We start from the raw sequence: 9,344 nt of genomic DNA, 5'->3' as shown, positions 1-9,344 counted from the left end.
TATTATTTTCATTCCTTTATGAACCTTGTTCATCCAATTTGTGTCAAGTGGCTTCAGGAGGCTGTGGGGAGAGGCGGGGAATCCACACAGACCCTGGAGCCTTCCTAGAAGTACGAGGTTGGTGGGAGGGATAAACTGCCACTAAACTACTCCCACAGTACATCAATTCAATTTCCCTTTTGTTTTTAAAGTGACCTAGGGGAGCCGGGGGCTTCCCAAGTGACACTAGTGGTAATGAACCTGCCTGCCAATGCCGAAGACATGAGTTGTGGGTTTGATCCCTGGGTTGGGAAGGTCCTCTAGAGGAGGGCATGGCAACCCACTCCAGTATCCTTGCCTGGAGAATCCCATGGACAGAGGAGCCTGGCGGGCTATGGTCCATAGGGTCACAGAGTCAGGCATGACTGAAGTTACTTAGCATGCATGCAGGGAACAGAACTCATGTGTTTAATGGAAAGAACAAGGGCTTGAGAGCCCAAAACACTAGGTCTGATTCTCTATTCAATCACATAAATGCAACCTTGGGCTGATCAATCAACCACTCTAGTCTCCAATTTTCTCATCTGTAAAATATAAGTTGACATCTCACAGAGATTTTGCATGAATTGAGTCAGTGTAATTTAATTCATGGAGGCTCCTGGAGTCAGATTAGTTAGAGTTCAAAATCTGGCTCAACTATTTATTTGCTGTGTGAATCTGGTCAAGTTGCTTGAAGTCTTTAAAGCCTCAGGTTCCTCAGGTTAGGGGTGTGTGTGTGTGTGTGTGTGTGTGTGTGTGTGTGCGCACGTACGCCCGCGCTTAGTCGCTCAGTCCTGTGTGTGTGTGTGTGTGTGTGTGTGTGTGTGTGTGTGTGTGTGTGCGCGCGCGCGCGCGCACGTACGCCCGCGCTTAGTCGCTCAGTCCTGTCTGACTCTTCGAGACCCCATGGGCTCCTTTGTCCATGGCAATTCTCCAGGCTTGAACACTGGAGTGGGTTGTCATGCCCTCCGCCAGGGGATCTTTCCAACCCAGGGATCAAACCCAGGTATTCCTCATTGCAGGTGGATTCTTTACCATCTGAGCCACCGGGGAAGCCCAAGAATGCAGGAATGGGTGCCTATCCCTTCTCCAGGGGATCTTTCCAGCCCAGGAATTGAATCAGGGTCTCCTGCATTGCAGGTGGATTCTTTACCAGCTGAGCAACCAGGGAAGCCCTCAGTATAGGTAATATCCATACAGATAATTCCTATCTTATTGGGTAGTTGTACCGAGCAAATGAGATTATCTGTAGAAGAAAATGTAGCATGGTACCTGGCACATAGCAAGTGCTCAAATGCATGTTAGCTGTTATTATAGGAAGCACCACACACAGTAAATTATTTCTGGTTCTCTTAACTAGGTTGCAGATTAATAGGAGGCAGTTGTGCTAGCTATGCCCAAAGGCAGACTCTTTTCTGACAAAGCATTTCTTTCTCTTTTCCTTCTTTTCTCCTTTCAAGAATGTTCTGGTACACATTAGCAAAATGCCTTAGGGGAAGGGAGCCAGAAAGGCTTTAAGTATATTTCCTTCACAAGGAAATCCATGTGCTTTCAGAAGAAGCTAGGTCTCAGAAAGGGGCCAGTTAGAGTAAGTGCCCAAGACTGTAAACAAAGCACAAAAGAGGAGACCCTGTGAGTCCGAATTTAAGACAGTTCATTAACACTGTTTTTCTTTAGGTGCTTTTTAAAAAAGTATGAACTGTGGTAGGCTGAGAGATTGAATTTTATTTAACAGGGAATTGCGTAGGTGTTTCAAACTCTAGAACTACCTTCCTTTGGGTAGTAATTAAATTTTTAGCTTTTGAAAAATGTTCGGAGTTCAGATGATCAGTGTAAAGTTTTAGGTTGAGATTGTAACCTGGGACTCCCCCCCACCCCACTGACCCCGGGCAGACGCCCACACCTCCCAGCCTTGCCTGGGCCTCTCTGGGGTCTCAGGAGATTTCAGCGACTTCCTGGCTTTGTGGGAGTGTCCCCCGCACTCAGCAAGCACATCTAGGAAGGAGCATCATCTTTCCTGACCGTGTGCAGCTGCGATTCACATCCCAGGCTGATCCCGACGTTCATTCTGTGTTAGGAAAAGATGGACAGAGTCATGATTTTCACTATAATGGCTTCTGCAGGGTTTTGCCATTTTGTAACTCCCCCTCTTTTCCTTTTTGTAAAATGGCTTTCTCATCCCCAGGCCTACTAAATGAATGTGCTTATAATAGTGATATTTCATGGTTACCAGGGACTATTGGGGAAGGGGGGTTGTTCTTGTTCAATGGTGCAGAGATGAAAAAGTTCTGGAGATGGGTAGTGGTGATGTTTACACAACACTGTGTATACACTTATTGTCAGTGAATCCTGCACTTAAAAATGGTTAAAACAGTAAATTTTCTGTAATATATGTCTTTTTTCCACAATAAACTGCTATTTCAGCATCCCAGTTTCATCAATTTATATAGACACAAGATTTTCTAGGCAGAGAGTAGCAGGTGGCTCGGGTTTTAGTGGCCTCCCATTTGGGGATGGAAACTCATGATAAAAATGTTGCCTTATTCAGGTGGGTGGCAACCCTACTGAGGTGACCAGAATACTGTGCCCCTTGTTAGCATATTAATTCATTGCATAGATTTAGATGCTTCCAAAGTACTTGAAGATTTGCCTTTTTTTGAAATTCTAAGCACCCTCCTTTCAATGTCATCACTTAAACGCAGGGTTTTCAGGCCTGGCTTAGCTGTCAAGAGAAGGATAAGCATAAAAGACACAACTTCCCGTTTGTGGTGAGTCAGTTCTCAACCCCTAGTTCCAGTTAATGAAAGGTTTTGGCTGGCTCTGGTCTAATCCTGGTTCCATAACTGTAGTCCAGGTTCTGGGGAGCACATGGTTCGTGGTGGGCCCAGGGACACAGCACCACCAGACACATGGCTCCAGAGACTTTGACAACTGCCAGGTATGGTGCTCAGGACAATCATCATGTTCCCCTGAAGATCCTCCCAGGAGCTCCCATCCTCGCTGTTGATCAGCCCCTGTCCATTCACCCATCCATCCAGATAGCTGGGGATACGTCACAAAAAAATTACTTCTCAAAGATAAATTCAGTTTTCATATTGAATTATTATCCAGTTAATTCTAGCTACATAGATAATGCACTCGGGTAACAATTTGAAAACAAGTTTCCAGTTCCCTTTCCTCAATCAATTTAGTTCTGTAAAAATGCAAAAGATTAACACAATCACCTTAATATTATGATTAATGGATGTCTGTCATGCTGGATTGTCATAACTTAATGTTTCACCAGCTTCCCAAACCAAGTCTGTAGTTTCCCTTTTTATTCTATTAAAAAAAGAAATCTTGGTCTGAGAAGCCGGAAAAAAAAAAACAAAAAACTTTTCAACATGCACCAAAAACATTTCCTAGCTTTTATTCGCAAGGAAATGGCAACCTACTCCAGTATTATTGCCTAGAGAATGCCGTGGACTGAAGAGCCTGGTGGGCTGCTGTCCATGGGGTCGCACAGAGTCGGACACGACTGAAGTGACTTAGCGCGCATGCATGCATTGGAGAAGGAAATGGCAACCCACTCCAGTGTTCTTGCCTGGAGAATCCCAGGGACAGAGGAGCCTTGTTGGGCTGCCGTCTATGGGCTCGCACAGGGTCGGACAGGACAGAAGTGACTTAGCAGCAGTAGCAGATTTTATTCTCCATTGCTATCCGCGATTTCCCAGAGAGGGAAAATCCTGTAAGAAGAATCCTACGTGGAGAGATCGCACAGGTCACAATTTACACTCTGTTTCCTAAGATGCCCAATTGTGACAAGCAAAAGCCAATTTAAAGATCTTTGGGGCACCCTCTGGTGGCTGAGCTGGAGAAGGAAATGGCAACCCACTCCAGTATTCTTGCCTAGAGAATGCCGTGGACAGAGGAGCCTGGGGCGGGCTTCAGTCCACGGGGTCGCAAAGAGCTGGACATGACTGAGCGACTAACACTGGTGGCTGGGCAGAGTCACGAGTTCGGCGTCGAGACCCAGAAGGCCAGTGATCTCTGAGGCGTTTTAAATGGCCATCACTAAATTTTCCATTCATCATTGCAATTGTATCCAGATCAGGAAAGCAGGAGGGAGTGGAAAGAATTTGGAATCACGAGACTTGGACTTGAATCAGAGCTCTGTCATTTACCAGTTATGTGAACCCATGTCTGGCCAGCAAGTTTCCATAGAGCTGAGGTTGAATCTGGAATTTCTCATCGGAGATAAGAGGCGACGTCAAAACTAAAGGCATATATGATTTAATTTCTGTCCAGAAAAGGCAATTGCATAGAGACAAAATGTAGGTTAGTGGTTGCCTGGAGTTGGGATGGGAAAGGGGATTAATTGTAAACAGACATGAAAGATCTTAGTGAGGTCAGGAAAATGTCCTAAAACTGTATTGTGGTGATGGTAGCACAACACAGTAAGCTTACTAAAAATCATTGCAATGTACATTGAAAATGAGTGGATTTCGTGATCCTTAAATTATACCTCAATAAAGGTGTTTTTAAAAACAACAGGAGGGGGCTTCCCTGGTGGCTCATTGGTAAAGAATCCACCTGCCAATGCAGGAGACACGGTTTTGATCCCCAAAGGGGAATTTATCACATGCCGCAGGGCAATTAAGCCCATGCGCCACAAGTATTGAGCCTGTGCTCCAGAGCCAGGGAGCTGAAACTACTAAAGCCGGCTGCCCTTGAGCCTGTGTCCTGCCACAAGAGGAGAAGCTCACGCATCGCAATGAGAGAAAAGCCCGTTTGCTGCAACTAGAGAAAAGCCTGCGCAGCAAGACCAAGGAGAGCCAAAAATCAGTTCATTCATTTAATTAAAAAAAAAAATGGGGCGGAAAACAGAGTGGATAACTCGGAAATCCAGGTAGAGCTAGGAAGCTTGTACCTTGTACCTGGGTAGAGGGAAAGGGGAATGTGGGGTTAGGACGTGGGTGAGCAGGAAAAATGCCTAGGTTTGGAACATGATTGTGTCCACTTTCCATTGTCCATAGCTCTGTTGCATCGCCTGAGGTTCGCAGGCTGGAGGAGGAAATGTCACTGCTCCCCGGCTCAGCCTCCTATTGTAGGTAGGGGCAGGGCTTCTATGGACCCCACACAGAAAGTCTAGCCATTCGGGCATTTTTGATGGAAGGAAGGCCATTAAAGCAGACATCTCGATGCAGTTGCATCAAAGTGACCATTATGAAATGTAAAATCTGTGTTTCTTTTCTTTTTTTTTATTTTTTTATTTTCACTAGTCGGAGGCCAACCACTTTACAATATTGTAGTGGGTTTTGTCATACATTGACATGAATCAGCCATGGATTTAGAAAATCTGTGTTTCTTTCATAACTTTTCTCCATAAAAGGTAATCCGGTGTGGTTGGGGAATAAGATGAGACCAAGGAGTGGGCTGGGAGAGAATGTCTCTTTTTCACATTATTTACTAACAGAAACCTTGAAAGTGTGAGGATTTACAGAAGTATCAGGAGAATATCTGTCAAGGTGGGTAGAGGGAAACTTATTAGGAACTCTAAGAGAGGATAAATGAATTTGGTTAGTTTAGTTGTTGTTTGTTTTTTTTTAAAAAAAGAACAGAAAGAAAAAGAAAGGAAAAATAAGACACAGGATATTAGTAAATAGCATTATGTCATATATATCAAACAGGCTTACTACCCTCAGTATAACAGACACAAACCAGAGAAAAATGGGCAAAGGATCAGTACAAGTAATTCACAAAAGGAAAAATAATTGAAGAAGAAATATGATGTCAACATAAGAAACATCATTTAACCTGGCTACTAATTAATAAATGTTACTAAGAAAACAAGCTTTTTTTTCACCTATGAAATTGGCAAAGATTACAAAGATTGATGCTGATTATCCTTAGTGCTCAGAAAAATTGTTACAACTTTCTGGGGAGTAATTTGGCACTACACTCAAAATGTAAATATGGATACCTTCTGGTCCAGCAATTTCACTTTTGAGATTACTTTGTGTTAATAATTATGCTAATAATTAATTTCACATGTGTGAAAAGATATATATACATTAGGATGTTCATGACTGAGTTTATTAATTATAAAGGCAAAAAATATAGAAAGGTCCTCAAACACCCTTCAACAGGAATTTGATTAGTATTGTACACCTATTCGATATAGTATCTGCAGTAATTAAAAATGAATGTGATCTATTATGTATTTGGGTTACAGGGAAATATTTACAGTATGTTGCTAAGTAAAAAATATCAGTGTCATAATAGTGTGGAAGATATGACTCCATTCTTGTTTACAATAATAATGTGTCTCCCTGTGTGATGGACATGAAGTGCGCTGCCTAGATGCCTCTTCTGAAAAGGACTTGTTGCTGTCAGCCTGTTCAGGAACTGCCCAGCTGTAAGGCTAGGTCTCTCCATGTCCCACCCTCCTGAGCAGAGAGGCAAGGGCATAAGGTTGGCCATTTCAACCTAATAGTGAGCACCTCTGATGGGTTATTTTTCATCTCAGAGCTCCCAGTCAGATCTGCCAAGGTTGCAACATAGCTCAAGTTCTCTCTCTCTCTGATTCTGCTTTCAACCCTTTCTTTCCATGGGTGTTGACCCCAAGACAGTTCTTGAGAAACATCCTGCACAATAAACTCCATCTCAGCATCTGCTTCCCAGAAAGTCCAAACCAGTGATTTTCATACTGTCCAGCAAACAAATTCTGGAAAAGATATTCACCAAGTATTTTGTTTCAGATGGGTTGTATGCCATAATTTTTGGCACTGTCTGATTCTTTTAAAATGAATATTTGTGTTTTCTTTTCATCAGATGAAGATAATATAGCAGGTTTTAATTTGGGAAAACAAAAGAGAAAAATTAACAGCTTGATTCTATTCTGGTCAAGATGACCACATCTAAGTATCCATATTGAAATGGCAGCATCCAAGCCAGTTGGTACTTGGCCTTCTGCATGGGGAGGGTGAGCTGTTTTGAACACCCTCCTGGCCTACACCCTTCCTACTGCTCTAGCTCTTGGTTCTGGTAGGCGTTTTGGCCCAACTCTCTGCAGGTTATCAGAATATTATTGAGGTTGCCTGTGAAGTGTGAGATGCAATTGGAGGGGGGGACCGTGAGGATCCACTGAAGGTGATGTGCACCCATGTGGATGGGAGTAGATGCACACAGAATGCTACATGCTGATAACTTCTCAAGCCTCCAGGGAGTCTCTCCTTTTTCAGCATGAGTGGGTGGAACATGTGTGCTGGGAGGGGAGCCAAGTGATATCTGCCCTCCAGATTCCTTAGCTCAGAGTCTTGAGCAGTTTGGCAAATTATATTACACCACCTATACCAGAAGAATCCGTCTACTAGCTTTCTTCTGAGTATTTTGTGGCCTTTCCAGATTTTGGTCACATTCTTGGGGCCACATTGAGGGGTGTATGGAGACTACAGGGTCAGATGCCATTGCAGCTGAGAACAAAGTATATTGCATGGCTCACACAGTCTTAGGAAGTAGTGAATTAGTTATCACTGCGGCAGAGACCACAAGTCTTCACATGCTCCAAACATCTATTCTGGTCCCCTGGTCTCTGAGATTACCCAAGGAACTGGTGTCTGAGATACAAGTCCTGTCTTAATTTTTCTCCCAGTTGTGTATGAAAAAAAAAATACTGATAAAAGTTCTTTCTTTCTTCTTCAGCCAAAAAAAAAAAAAAACCACCATGCAGTTCAAACTCTTATGGTCTTAGCTCCCAGTGCAAAACATATGTCAGAATCAAGCTGCCTCCTACAAAACAGAAATAGAGTCACAGATGTAGAAAACAAGTTTATGGCTACTAGGGGGAGACAGAGGGGTGAGGGATAAATTGGGAGACTGGGGCTGACATATACGCACTACTATATCGTGTCTGCCTCTTTGTGATCCCATGGACTGTAGCCCACCAGGCTCCTCTGTCCATGGGATTCTCCAGGCAGGAATACTGGAGTGGGTTGCCATGCCCTTCTCCAAGGGATCTTCCCAATCCAGGGATTAAACCCAGGTCTTCTGCATTGCAGGCAGATTCTTTACTGTCTGAGCTTCCAGAGAAGTCCTTTCTATGTAAACGGGAAAATTAATAAGGACCTACTGTATAGTACAGTACTCTACTCAATACTCTGTAACAACCTGTATGGGGAAAGAATCTGAAAAAGAGTGGATGTATGTATACGTGTAACTGACTGACTTTGGTATACACCTGAAACTAGCACCACACCGCAAATCAACTATATTCCAATAAAAACTGAAGAACAGAACAAAAAACAAACAAGGGGCTTTAAGCAGAAACGTGGCATCAGTCAAACCGATCTGCAGCACAACAAACGGCGCTCGAGATCCTCGCCAGCTCCGCAGTCGTGGACTGAACACCTGGGAGGTGACCCATCTGAGCTGCGGTGTGGAGCCGGCGGGCGAACCACAGCTGGTGATGGTCGGTCTCCGGGCACTCCTGGGTCCACGCACATCTGTAGGAGGGGTGGCAAAACCCGTTGTGTGACTTCTCACTCTGATGGACTCACAGAACGAAGACGTAGCTCAAAGCGGGTTCAGAGCTTTATTAAGCATTATTAGTTTCTCTAAACAAGCCAGAAATCAAAGCCAGATGACTGAACTTCCAATATTCAGAAAACTGAATTGATTAGAAACAAGACTACTGATGTACAAAATACACTTTGCTTCTGATGCTTGACAAATATAGTTTTGCTGCAGTTGTTTAAAATACAGCCTCTCACGGTTGGTGAGGAAACAAATCTGCTATGAATGTGCAAAGCAGCGACATTGTGTAACATGGGGCCTGAGGGCAGTGACCATATGGTTCACTTCTGCTGACAAGCGAGATCCGTGCTAGACTGCCTGTGAAGAGCTGCAGGAGTTCCTGGAATTTCTGTGTTACCAAGGGAGAATTAAGGAATATTTACCAACTGGGTTTCTAAGGATCTATATTTACTAGCAAAATCTCAGTGTGAATAAGGTCATAAAATCAGTCATTTATTTAATATTCGCTGTGAGGCACTCTGCTAAGTCCTGATGCGAAAACAGAACATTTGAAATAACTGTTGTAATGTGTGGCCATCTTATGTAGAGGACAGAAAGCCTGTAGCTATTTGCAGATCCCAGCATTGCAAAATCCATGCCAAAACATGCAAAGTGAAACACACATAAAGGCGCGCGCACACACACACACACACACACACACACCCAGTGCTTTCTGGGCATGGAGAAGGAAGCTAAGTGTCCCTCTGGTTAAATGATACATTCTCTGACCTTTTTGATATTTGCAAGATAATTTAAGCCCTGAAGATGTCTTA

General features: G+C 43.6%; 1 protein-coding gene across 13 annotated transcripts in view; it reads right to left on the bottom strand.

Moving 5' to 3' along the window:
* Positions 1-1,921: 1,921 nt before the first annotated feature.
* MCM9 (minichromosome maintenance 9 homologous recombination repair factor) overlaps positions 1,922-9,344 on the bottom strand; it is a 107,097-nt gene continuing 99,674 nt past the window's right edge. For 9 of the 13 annotated variants that reach the window (XR_006338467.1, XR_006338471.1, XR_006338472.1 and 6 more), the window contains one exon: positions 4,182-8,570. The gene's annotated coding sequence lies outside the window, so the exon portion shown is untranslated. Of the gene's footprint in view, positions 2,087-4,181; positions 8,921-9,344 lie in introns of those variants that run through there. The other 4 variants (XR_006338474.1, XM_043890523.1, XR_006338468.1 and 1 more) reach the window with 3 other exon arrangements.

This window comes from Cervus elaphus, chromosome 28, assembly GCF_910594005.1.
Source record: "Cervus elaphus chromosome 28, mCerEla1.1, whole genome shotgun sequence".
NCBI classification, from domain to species: domain Eukaryota; kingdom Metazoa; phylum Chordata; class Mammalia; order Artiodactyla; family Cervidae; genus Cervus; species Cervus elaphus.
Note: the sequence above shows the minus strand (reverse complement) of the source record. Positions and strands in the feature narration are given on the sequence as shown.